The sequence below is a fragment of the Mirounga leonina genome, unplaced genomic scaffold (assembly GCF_011800145.1).
Source record: "Mirounga leonina isolate KUSES-001 unplaced genomic scaffold, KU_Mleo_1.0 Mir_224, whole genome shotgun sequence".
NCBI classification, from domain to species: domain Eukaryota; kingdom Metazoa; phylum Chordata; class Mammalia; order Carnivora; family Phocidae; genus Mirounga; species Mirounga leonina.
The window spans coordinates 12883104-12896227 of record NW_023270615.1 but is presented as its reverse complement, the minus strand read 5'-3'; positions in this window follow the sequence as shown (position 1 = coordinate 12896227).

Below are 13124 nucleotides of genomic sequence, written 5' to 3'. Positions count from 1 at the left end.
GAAGGATGATGGATGGCTAATGACCCCAATCAGAGCTTGTTCCTAAATTGACTTGGCTTTGCTTTGGGAAGAAGATAATGGAAGGCCATTTGGAAGCAAAGATCAGAGGTCTTTTATAGATAGAGATGGAGAGGTGGATAGTACTGGAATTGGGATAAGGGGGTTTGGGAGAAGAGGCATACCCAAGATTTGCACTAGATCTAATCTCACCTTTCACCTTCTTAACACGAACACCCCAGTATCACCAACGCCCTTCTCTGCAATCAAAACTTACTCCTTTCCTGTCATCAGAAGTAAGCACCTTGAAGGGTAAAAATTATGGTTTAAATACTTAGAAGGCCTGCCATGTTTGTGAAATGGAATTGGAATGAATATACGAACAGATCTTTTGATCTGGTTCTTTCGGTTCTCTTGGTGAACTCTGGAGAGGCAACTTTCTGGGAAGAAGTGACTGCAGAGAGGACGGAGGGTGGTTTAGTTTTGTCTCTTTACATTTCTTCATTGCTCTCTTGGCTTTGCCAAAGATGCCAAGAAAGAACAAAGAGGCGAGGGAGAGAGGGCTGGTTGGCATAAAGACTATTCAGAACACTCAAGAGAAAATCTGGGAAGGTCACGGAAGATCTTCTCTTCCTTTTATAGCATAGCCTGGCTAGAGGGGCAGTTTTCTAAATATGAAACAGAAAAAACGAAGGCTCTGTCTTACATAGTGTGTGAAGAATGTCTTGACTTTGTGCACTGCCTTTCTTCTGAAAAGTTTCAAAGCACTCGGCAAACATGACATCATTACACCCCGGAGGAGACTGCGAACCCACGCTCAGGAGGATAATCCCCCTGCAGCAGTCTGGAGGAGCTCGCGAACAGATCAGCGTTCTGAGTTAAAGTGAGTGTCCCCAGGTTGTTTGAGTTAAAAATCTCACATACAGAAAGATGGGCATCCACACTAAAGGTGGCGAGATGCCTCCACCTAAGTAGGTCTCTTGAGGAACTCTACATCACAGGCTTTAAAAAGGCACACTGAACATTTTTATAGTTTCTCCTTCTTTTCTCCCCAGTGGCCATGAACTTTTTTTTTTTTTTTTTTTGAGCCAGACAAAAGCAAAACAACAGAACAAAACGAGAGATACCAAGTAGTATCTGTGTTATCATTGGCAGGCAAAACCCAGAGTCTTAGGGGAGAGTCATTGGAAAGAGAAACGAAAACATTTTATCTCCCTGTGTTGTTTTGATTAGGATCTTGTGGCAGAGTGCAGCAGTGAGAAATTCTCTTAATAACTTGAAGGAGAAAAAACAAACCAACCAGGAGTTATAATTTGTGGCAAGTAAAGTCCTGTTTTCTGTCTTTGCCAGGAAATTTTAATCACAGCCAATCAAGTTGCTGCTTTTCCTTTTTTTCACTCCGCCCCGTTGATCTGATCTCCGCCTGCCTCCTGAACGGCTCTCTCAAGAAATTTCAGCAGGTTCTGCCCACGGGAGATAATTCATAGACTATGAAGAGAAATGGAATGTGCCTTGTGGCTCGCATAGTGTTTCCTGAAATCAAGTCCACTTCAGGGGAAGACTCGCTGGAGGAATTATCGGAAATATTGCAACAAGGATTATTTGGAAATTGAAGGTGAAAACAGGAACTATTTACCAGTCAGGTCAATTCTCTTCCCATTTCCTTGGACTCTGATGTGAAATGGCAGTAGTTTGTTTATTTCCGCTAACAGGTCTGTTCCCTGTCAGGTAGAGGAGCTGTTCCGTTAGCATCTTGATTTTCTTAATCACCAAACTGCCTCTGGAAGGAAATGTTACTGGCCATTTAAATCTTGCTCAGCTATAAATACCTGTCCTGCGTCTAGACTTGGCAAGGGTGCGTGCTGGGTTTACAACCTCAGCAGCAATCTGACTCTGCCTTTTCATGTGGTGATCTGGATTTTTGAAGGGCTCTCTGTGGTTTTCGCCCCAAATACTCCCTTGTTTAATTAAAAAAAAAAAAAATTCTTCTTGGGAGTGTGGTGGGGATCTTTTCTTTATTTGCATTGGGTTTGTGGCATTTATTTGTAACTGGACTGCCAAATTCATCCTCTCAGCTTTCCCTGTTGTACATATGACACTTGTTGAGAAATTGCCACTGTCCTTCTTTCCACAGGCTAGGCCCCTTAGGCTGGACACTTGCTAGCCTCCTGCCCCCCACCCATCTCTGTGGCTCATCACCCCCTCTTCCTACTCAGAACGCCCTGCTACGGTCATGTGTTATCTCACAGCTTACCTTTGACACTGGTTGGTAGTATCACATGGGAAGGAGTATATGAAAATTTTGCCATTATGTGCATGTCATGCCCGAGAAGGTTGAGGATCATAAAGCCTTCCTATGTGTTCACCATGTAACTTTTCCTTCCTTCTGGTGTTCTTAAACTTTTAGGACTCTGTCCAGTCTCTTCAACTGCATTGACATTCCTATAATTTGGGGGGTCACAACCATGGCACCCACACAACTGGGAGGCTGCAACAGGTACACATTTGAAGGACCCTTAGGTGGTTAATGAGGATAATCTGTACCCTGTGATTACACCTCCTATAACCTCCTGAAATTCCTACTGGAACCAGAACTCAGACCCAACACATTTGAAACCTACATAAAGTTCTGTCCTTTGGAACACGTAGCATGGGCCTCTCCTAGACGTGACACTTTATACTGGAGTCCTTGTGTAGCTTGGCATCGAAGAGTCTGGGACTGGACACGACACACCTGTCTTGCACTAAAATGGCTCCATGGAAAGAAGTTAACCGTAGGCTACCGCTGTGTGTAGTTTTAACCACTGACTGTGATCTGTGCTATTCGTTCAGTGATGCAGATGAAAGGCATCACCATTCTCAAGGTATGAGCTCTGATGGATAGGCACTGGGGGTGCACGTCTGTCCTATGCCTGCAGCCTGGAGATGCTCCGGTTCGTGGTCCCGAGCACCAGTTTCCGGGGCCCAGAAGCCCACAGCCATTCTCACTCATGGAGCTGCGTGTGCTCACAGATCTGGGTTAGCTCTGAGCGGTGTGCAGGAGAGCGCGTCCTCCAGTACCTGGCCAGCTCTCTAGGAGGGCAGAGGTGTCCCGCACAGAGAAATGGTGAGGTGCCCATGCTTGATACGGGAAAGAGAGAACGGCCCTTGTCCGAGCAACATGGGATTTCAGAGCAGGGAGCTCTCTCTCCTCTGTGATGGGGAACAACACACTAAAAAGTGGCACTCTTGAAACTTTCTCTTCTTCCCCAGGCTCCATAGGACCTTTGAGTTCAGGAACATGGGAGACAATAAGCAGTCGTGTGTGATAACTCCAATGTGAAATTTGCAGCCCTTAGATAAAATTTTAAGTTGCCTGGACATGTTCCATTAATAAGCGGCTGAGTGAGTAACCGGTAGGAGATTGTGTGTGTGTGTGTGTGTGTGTGTGAGTGTGTTTGTGTATGTGTGTGTTAGAAGGATTTCTGGACCCTGCTGGTGATAAGATATACCCAGAATGTAAATAATGTCCTCTCTGCTTGTCTAGAGGGTGACTCTGTTTCCTTGTTTAAGAACCCAAGGATACATTTTCCAAGGAGTGTTGTGGAAGGGACTTTTTTGACCCTGGGATGGCTTCGAACATTTTTCATTTTTATCACTTTAATGTGATGCGATCTGTGCTGACATTTGGATTCAGAAACTGCGGTTTGCATCTGGGCTCTGTTACTCCTGAGCTCGGTGTCCTTGAGCCTCACTCTGTTTAGCTGTAGTAAGAAGACAATTTTCGCCCTACCTCTCTTACAGCCTTTCATCTGGCTCTAAAGAGAGAATGTACATATAAGTGATTGTCAGTGGTTTTCATGGAGTATCCAGTGAGGGTCTCGCTGTGACAGTGTATTGATAGTCAAAATTTAAAATTATAAGGAAAGGGATGGGAAATGAAGGACTTTGAGTGTCCATTGGTATAAGGACTTTTGAGTTTCCATTTTCTATGGAAATATGTCTCTTCATATCCTCTTCATGTCATAAGGACTTTAGTGACCCTCCTGGTGGTCTTTAGTGACCTGGGGGGAAAAAGGGGACCAAGATCTTACTGTATTTCATAAGTCAATCAGAGAAAGACATGTATCATATGACCTCACTGGTATGAGGAATTCTTAATCTCGGGAAACAAACTGAGGGTTGCTGGAATGGTGGGGGTTGGGAGGGATGGGGTGCCTGGGTGATAGACATTGGGGAGGAGATGTGCTATGGTGAGCACTGTGAATTGTGCAAGACTGTTGAGTCACAGATCTGTACCCCTGGAACAAATAATACATTATATGTTAAAAAAAAAAGTAGGAAGGGAAAAATGAAGGGGGGTAAATCAGAGGGAGAGACGAACCATGAGAGACTATGGACTCTGAGAAACCCAACTGAGGGTTCTAGAGGGGAGAGGGGTGGCGGGATGGGTTAGCCTGGTGATGGGTATCAAGGAGGGCACGTTCTGCATGGAGCACTGGGTGTTGTACGCAAACAATGAATCATGGAACACTACATCAAAAACTAATGATGTAATGTATGGTGAGTAACATCACGTAATCATAATAAAAAAAAAAGTACTAGGGATACAAAGATATACTGGAAACTTGTTTCCAAAAGCAAGGGATCTGGCCTTGAGCAAATGGCTTGAGTGGATGAATTCAGTGAGATGCTGGTTGGGATCCCTAGTTGCTCGTTGCACAGGGTACCCTCACCTGAGATAACACTGAGGCCTTCCCTCCCTCCACCTGAAGATCTGTGTGGCCCGGACAGGAGTCTGCACTCTGTTTGGTGGGAGAGGGGAGTGATTCTCAACACTCTCAGTTGCTCTCTTTATGCAGAATCTTGAAATGCCCCTTCCCTATCCTGCAATGAAAATCATAGATAATATCACATCCATGCATATAACCCACAAAATATCATTGGAATAATGTCCTAAGCGTAACATAAAGGAAAAAGGAAAGAAAAACAACTTGTAATAAAGCAGTATGTCCCAACCAGAGCAGAAGATACAATGCGGCAGTCTGATGTTGCATATGCAGAAGCTCTAGCTTCTGGGAAAGAGAGAATGGCCCTTGTCTGAGCAACATGGGATTTCAGAGCAGGGAGCTCTCCTCTGTGATGGGGACCAACACACTAGCGTGGGCACCGCCCCTTTAGCATCTGCATGGGCAGGTGAGCACATCTGCCAGCTGCTAGATATGAGTTGGAGACTCCTATCCCAAGGGGCATAGCTCTTAGGGATATGATGTTTTGAAATGGCGAGCCAAAATTAGTAATGTTCTAAACCACATAAACAATGGTCTTCTCTGTACCGCTCACGGTAGCTGCATTTCTAGAAATTGCGGTGTTTGTTGAAAGCACCCAGGTACGTTGTGCTTATATATAAAATAGAACCAGGATCTAGGCTCAGATCATTATAAACGGGGGAGAAGCCCTTAATGTCTGCTGGAATATCTTTGGATGTTTGAATCATGTGGGCCATTTTTCTTGATGTCTAGTATGTGTCACCTGCTTTGCTTTGTCTAGGATTCCTGGTCCTTCCCACTAAAGGCCAGCAACACACCTCCAGTCATTGTGACAACCAAAATGTGCTCTTCTAGTCCCAAAACACTCTCTTAGAGGGCCATCCATGTTTTTGCAAATGGCATTCTCTCCTTCCTCTTTATGACTGAGTAATATTCCATTATGTGCGTGCATGCATGTGCGCGTGCATCTGTGTGCGCATGCGTGCGTGCATGTGTGCGCGTGTGTGTACTGCCTCTTCTTTATCCATTCATCTACCGATGGACACTGGGTTGCTTCCATAATTTGGCTACTGTAAATATTGCTGCAATAAACATATGGGTGTCTATATATTTTTTGAATTAGTTTTTTTTTCTTCGGGTAAATACTCAGCAGAGTTATTAGATCATATGGTGTTCTTATTTTTAATTTTTTGAGGAACCTCCATACTGTTTTCCACAGTGGCTGCACCAATTCACATCCCCACCAACAGTGCACAAGTGTTCCTTTTTCTACCCGTCCTCACCAACACTTGCTATTTCTTGCCTTTTTGATTCTAGCCATTCTGACAGATACAAGGTGATGCCTCATTGTGGTTTTGATCTGCATTTCCCTGATGATGAATGATGTTGAGCATCTTTCCACGTGTCTGTTGGTCATCTGTATGTCTTCTATGGAAATATGTCTCTTCATATCCTCTGCCCATTCTTAATCAGATTATTTGTTTTTTTGGTGTTAGTTGCTTAAATTCTTTTTATATTTTGGATATTAACCCTTATCAGAAATATCATTTGCAAATATCTTCTCCCATTCAGTAGTTTGCCTTTCTGTTTTGTTGATGGTTTCCCTTGGTGTACAAAAGCTTTTTATTTTGATGTAGTCCCAATAGTTTGTTTTTGTTCTTGTTTCCCTTGCCTGAGGAGACATACCTAGAAAAATGTTGCTAAGGCTAATGTCAAGAAGATGACTGCCTTTGTTTTCTTCTAAGAGTTTTATGGTCTCCGGTCTCAAATTTAGGTCTTTAATCCATTTTGAGGTTTTTTTTTTTTTGTATGGTATATAAAGTAGTTCATTTTCATTTTTTGCATGTAGCTGTCCAGTTTTCCCAGCACCATTTGTTGAAGAGACTGTCTTTTCCTCATTGCCTATTCTTGCCTACTTTGTTGTAGATTAATTGACCCTGTAATTTTGAGTTTATTTCTGGGCTCTTTATCCTGTTCCACTGATCTGTGTGTCTGTTTTTGTGCCAGTCCCATACTGTTTTGATACTAGAGCTTTGTAGTATTATCTTAAAATCTGTAATCGTGGTAATTCTAGGTTGGTTCTTCTTTCTCAAGATTGCTTTGGCTATTTGGGGTCTTTTGTGGTTCCATACAAATCTTAGTATTATTGGTTCTAGTTGTGTGAAAAATGCTATTGCTATTTTGATAGGGATTGCACCAAATCTGTAGATTGCTTATGAGGGTTCCATTTTCTTCACATTCTCGCCAGTATTTAGACTTGCTGTGCTTCCGGACAAGCAGAATCCAATCAAGTTATGTTTCAGAGTGTATATTGGCTCGGAATCCATTTCTGTCATCTGGTAGCTGTGTGACTCTGGACAAGTTACTCATGGTCTCAGCCTCAACATGAAAATGGGGATAGACCACCTTTGAAGGTTGGCGGTGAGGAGTTGTGAGATCTTTAGTAAAGAGCTTTGGAAGGTTTCAGGCATATGGTAAGAACATACTCCATTTAACTATGTTGCCCAGGTAATACAGGCATCCCTGAGGTCTTATTTTTGTGGAGAAGGGCATTGGTCACAACAGAGGCTACATAGAACAGCTTTGTGAGAAGGTACAGTTGTATTAAGCAAAAAGGGATGGGAGTCATTCTAGAAAGTATTTCAGGAGGAAAACATGCAAGCTTTGGTTTGTACTGCATGGGATGTTTTAAACATGAAAGCAGACATCTTTCTATCTAACACTGAACCCTTCAGGGTGTTCTTTTTTTTTTAAAGATTTTATTTATTTATTTGAGAGAGAATGAGAGAGCACATGAGAGGGGGGAAGGTCAGAGGGAGAAGCAGACCCCCCGCCGAGCAGGGAGCCCGACGTGGGACTCGATCCCGGGACTCCAGGATCATGACCTGAGCCGAAGGCAGTTGCTCAACCAACTGAGCCACCCAGGCGCCCCCTTCAGAGTGTTCTTTCCTCTTACTTCATACCGAGTCCCAGGGACCTCTGAGTAATGAAGGTGTTATGACAATCACACAGTAACCTTTATACGGCTGGAGGTTGCCATGGATTTACAGGTTTGTCATCTTATATTGACTTATCCACAGCCAAGCCCTGTTAGTACCTGTTACTGCTCTGTGCGGGAGGAACCTGGAACAAAAATTCCTCTAATTCTCCCTTACCCACACTCTTTTCCTAAAAAGCAAACATTAATGCCTGCTTATAGTGATATAAGACAGGCAACCAGGCCCTCTCCTGCACACACGTTTTCCTGGGACAAACCACAGAGACAAGCTATTGGAATGTATTTAAATGAAGCATTTTGCTAGCTCAGAACTTCTTAAAGGGATCCAGCTTTCTGACGGAAAGCAGCCCAGGATTGTTAGAGAAAATACTGAAGGTCAAAGAAATGTCCTTCATTTCTTTTGTCAGCATTGTTTTGCCAAAGAAGATGTTGTCTTTTTTTTTTTTTTTTTTTTTTTTTTTTTTTACTGAAGAGTAAAAGGAAATTCTGATCATAAGCTGCTATCATTCCCTGGGCACTTGCCAAGTTTGTGTTTCTCTGTAACGTTAAAGCAAAGTGCCTTTCTTAGAGTTGTCCTGTTTTATAAAAACTTCAAGACAATTTGAGAAATAAGGATGCAAAATATAATAAAGACTGAAGAGAAAGAAAAATAGCATAAAGTTAGGCATAGAAAATATGTGTCCGCAGAAGGGAAATTTGGCTCTGGGCTTCCTAGCGACCAGGGCAAAGAGGAAAATCTGTTGTCATTACATGATTTTTAAAAAATGAAGTTTCTGGGGTCCCTGGGTGGCTCAGTTGGTTAAGCGTCTGGCTCTTGATTTTGGCTCAGGTCATGATCTCGGGGTCCTGGGATCGAACCCCATGTGGGGCTCCATGTTCAGCAGGGAGTCTACTTAAGATTCTCTCCCTCTCCCTCTGCTCCTCCCCACACCACGCGCGTTCTCTCTCTTTAATTTTTTTTTAAAGGCGATTTCTGTCACTGCTTAAAAAAATACGCAGTTTCTTAGGAAGAGCTCCCTTGTCCCTGGCTCTGGGAACAGAATTAAAAGTATTCTTGAAGGTACTCATAAAGAGGCTATTCTGAACTCTGATGATGAATTTCCTCAGATGCCCCACAGTGACTGCCACTGAATCATATAGGACTGCTTTATTGAACGTCCCTCATTGTTGGCATTTTGCCAATGTTTAATTGTATAAAGGAAAAGAAAGAACCTCCAGGCAATTCTCCATCTGAACTTTTGCAAACTATTGAGCAGCAAAGAGTTGGAGGTCATCTCTCATAAGTTCCTGGAATGTGATTCTTCTCTGCAAATGGTGGGTGCAGAGCCAAAGACTTGAAATGGGTCAGTAAGCTGGGGCAGAGATGATGTTTCTTTACAGATAGGAAAAGGAAGCTCAAAGCTATGGGGGCCAGAAGAGAAGGTTGAATGTAGAGGTGCAAGTGCATCAAAGAAGATCTAGAAATTTGGGGGAAGAAAAAAAATGAATAAATTTACTTCTTTAAGATGACCACTGTTAACACTTTTGTAGGTTTCCTCCTTTTTTCATCATGGGTAATGTTAATAAAATCAGAATTTGCATGTAATTTCGTGTCACTTTTCACTGAACTAAGCAGCACAGAATAAGCTATTATGTTTTATATTATTGGGGCATGTGTCGTGCTGTGATGAAATTTCCACCATGGTTTCAGACCTTGCATAAAATGTGATATGTACCAACATACCATGAATAAGCAACGCTTTGGGAAAATTAGAAGAAGCTGTTTAAATGGACTGGTGATGAGTAAAGAGACCAGTGGTGTGGTGTGGGGGTGAGACCTGAGTGTGGGGAGGAATTCAGCAGAAACTGAGAATCAGCAGGAGATATGACTGTGAAATCATAAGCCCCCTAGAGGACTTATGACCTTCTGGGGCCCCCCACTGACTATGAGATTGGGGGTCCAATTACATGCATACCTCAAGATGGAACAAGTGCATCTCCTATAGCATTTTAAAAAATATAATCATGCCTTTTCATAAGGAGAGAAAAATAGAACATTACATGGGTCAAATAATGTAGTAGTGGTAATATTTGGCAAGTTTTTCTCTTTTAAAGTATCTTTTCCAGGTGTCCCTGTTTTTTCATGGTCAAGAATTTTTCTTTCTGGGGAGGAAGGGACAAAAAGTCATCTATTGATTATAGGGGAGACACTGGTGTTCACATTCAAACTAGGCAAACACATATGCAAACACTTCCTGGTAATCTACCACTCACCTTGTTCAATTTTGCCTTTCTCCCTCCCAGAAAGAAAACATTTCCAATGCCTGAAATAACCACAAATTCACTGAAGTCCTGCCTTGAATGACCTCTAGGTTCTGACATTCCCTCGTTGACCTTGTGTAGATTTCTTATTGTGTTTCTTATTTGAATTAGCTTCTGTTCCAGGAAGGGATTCGTAAATGCATTTTCTTAAATTGTGATAGTTTTGTGCAGGCCAGATGCTGTGATACAATTCCACCTTCTCCAGGGACTGAAGTGTGAGTGTCAAGAAAAGAGGCTGACCTTTTTTCTTTATATCCTATGTGGCTTACAGAAATCATTCCCACTGTGAATGATTGCTTTGTTCTCTGACAGCCTTAAAAAGTACAGGGAGGGAATCTGTCAGTGGATTGTCTCAGACAATCCCTTTTGTAGTAAAAGACTAGTTCTTCTGAGGAAATTCAGCCAAATGTGACTTTAGCCGTCTAAAATCTCCCGATCCTAATAAATGCATGCAAGTATTTGAAAAGACACAATAAAATTAGAACCTTTGAATTGATTTAATTAAGCAGCTGGGATTAATGAGAGGAGGTATTTTGCCTGCAGTTATGAATCCTCCTGCATTACCAGTATTCAGTTAATGAAACAATCAATACATGTTTGGAATGGTTTCTTCTCTCCAACACTGAAAATTTTTTAAGCTGCTAGTTTTAGCAGTGGATGTTGAAGTCTTAGAAAAAAAAAAAGACCCAGCTTCTTTCATATACCAAAAGGGAATAGATTTTTGTGCATCTAGCAAAACAGGTAGGCTGTCACCAGGTGGCGTGTTTACTGCCTGTATTTCTGTTTCAGAAATGTAAATGCAAGATAGGTACTCCATCATAGAAAAGGCCAATTTCCCGACAAATTGACCCAGAATGTGTCAAATGAATTCTCCCCTCTCACTGGCTTCTATTCTAAAGCCAGAGATACACGGCCATGCTGTGTCATAGGAATGAATTGAGAAGGTCTGTTGGGAGTTCAGATGGTCCCCATTATTCTGTGAACATCGGTGGAATTTACCTGTGGACTCTTAGTCTCTTCGGGACCTCGGGTAGCGCTGTTCCTAGAAGGACTTCCTTGGGTCTTTCCCTGGATTTTAAGAATGTCTCTCTGTATTCAGGGCTTCTAGAAAATCTTCATTCTTCCTTTAGTTTGGGTGTGTCCAAGCAGCTGTATGGAGCTGGGTTTCCGTGTCCGCTTACCGTGAGGTTCACTAGCCTCACAGAGCCCTTTACCATGAATGTTTCTTCCCTTCCTCTTCCGTTCCTACAGAGCCCCCCACTATTTCCCCATTTCCCCTCTAGTTCTACGCCCCTCTCTTCTATCCCCTTTGTCCTCCTGTCCTACCTCTCATCTTTTTTGGGGGGGGGTTCTTTTTATTTTGAGACATTAAAAAACAGAGAAAAGCATAATAACTTATTTCTACCATGCAAAATTTATAATCTTTTAAGCTCCAAATTTTAGGGTTTTTTTATTTATTATGTTTAGTTAGCCAGCATATAGTATATCATAAGTTTTTGATGTAGTGTTCAGCGATTTATTAGTTCCGTATAACACCCAGTGCTCCTCACAACACGTTTAAATAAAACATTGCAGATAGGAATAAAAGTTCTTTTTGATACTGGGTCCTCTAGTCCTCCCTGCCTGTCCTAGAGGTAACCCGTATCAAGTGTGATGTGTTTCACTAGACCCAACATTCATCCCATGGCCCTTCTTGGTCCGCATGGTGATGTCACCTGGAGCTTCACGGGAAGCTGTGCTCTTTCTTCGGGTCACTGGTTTATTACATGTCGATGGGGGCTGTGCACTAGATAGGGCTCTAGGTATTCCAGAAGCAAATTTAATAAATGTCCACTTTTACCCAAATTGTGTGGGAAAACAAGCAGATGGAACGGGCAAACTCATGAGGAAGAATCAGGTGTAGGAGATTGTAGCAGATGCAGCCGGGTCCTTGCAAGCCCTGGAGCTGTTTCTGGAGCTCTGTCTCCCTAGCCTCCCATCTGTATCAGCAGCTAGATCCTTCGTGAAGGCTCCTAACCTCCTTTCCATCCCAGGAACCCTACTTATTGTTCTCTTGGCTTCTTTTTAATTCAGATGTCCACATTTTTTTTTAATTTTTTTATTCTTATGTTAATCCCCATACATTACATCATTTAGTTTTAGATGTAGTGTTCCATGATTCATTGTTTGTGCATAACACCCAGTGCTCCATGCAGAATGTGCCCTCCTCAATACCCACCACCAGGCCAACCCATCCTCCCACCCCCTCCCCTCTAGAACCCTCAGTTTGTTTTTCAGAGTCCATCGTCTCTCATGGTTCGTCTACCCCTCCGATTTCCCCCGCTTCATTCTTCCCCTCCTGCTACCTTCTTCTTCTTCTTCTTTTTTTTTTTCTTAACATATATTGCATTATTTGTTTCAGAGGTACAGATCTGAGATTCAACAGTCTTGCACAATTCACAGCGCTTACCAGAGCACATACCCTCCCCAGTGTCTATCACCCAGTCAGCCCATCCCTCCCACCCCACCTCCCACTCCAGCAACCCTCAGTTTGTTTCTTGCGATTAAGAATTCCTCATATCAGTGAGATCATATGATACATGTCTTTCTCGGTTTGACTTATTTCGCTCAACATAATACCCTCCAGTTCCATCCACGTCGTTGCAAATGGCAAGATCTCATTCCTTTTGATGGCTGCATAATATTCCATTGTATATATATACCACATCTTCTTTATCCATTCCAGATGTCCACATTTCTAACCCTGGATTCAGGACTGTCTCCTGATCCCCTGGTTGTGTGACGCTTTGGCTTTGATATTCTTAAATGTACACTGTCCCCAGGCTCTGCTTAGTTGAAGAAACCCAGCAGTGGGCTCAGATTCAGGCTCCTCACCTAACCACCCTAGCATGCTCAGAGGGAGGGACGGGCTGGAAATCCCCCTGCCTAAGATGTGAATTTGTTCCTGGATCTGCACAGCTTATGCTCCATTACTATCAACTCTCAAGTCCTCAGAGGGGTAAGAGGGGACCCAGGAAGCAAGGCACTGGACTTCAGCAGTGTCAGCGACCCTGGAGCCTAGAGCCTAAGCTTCACCATCA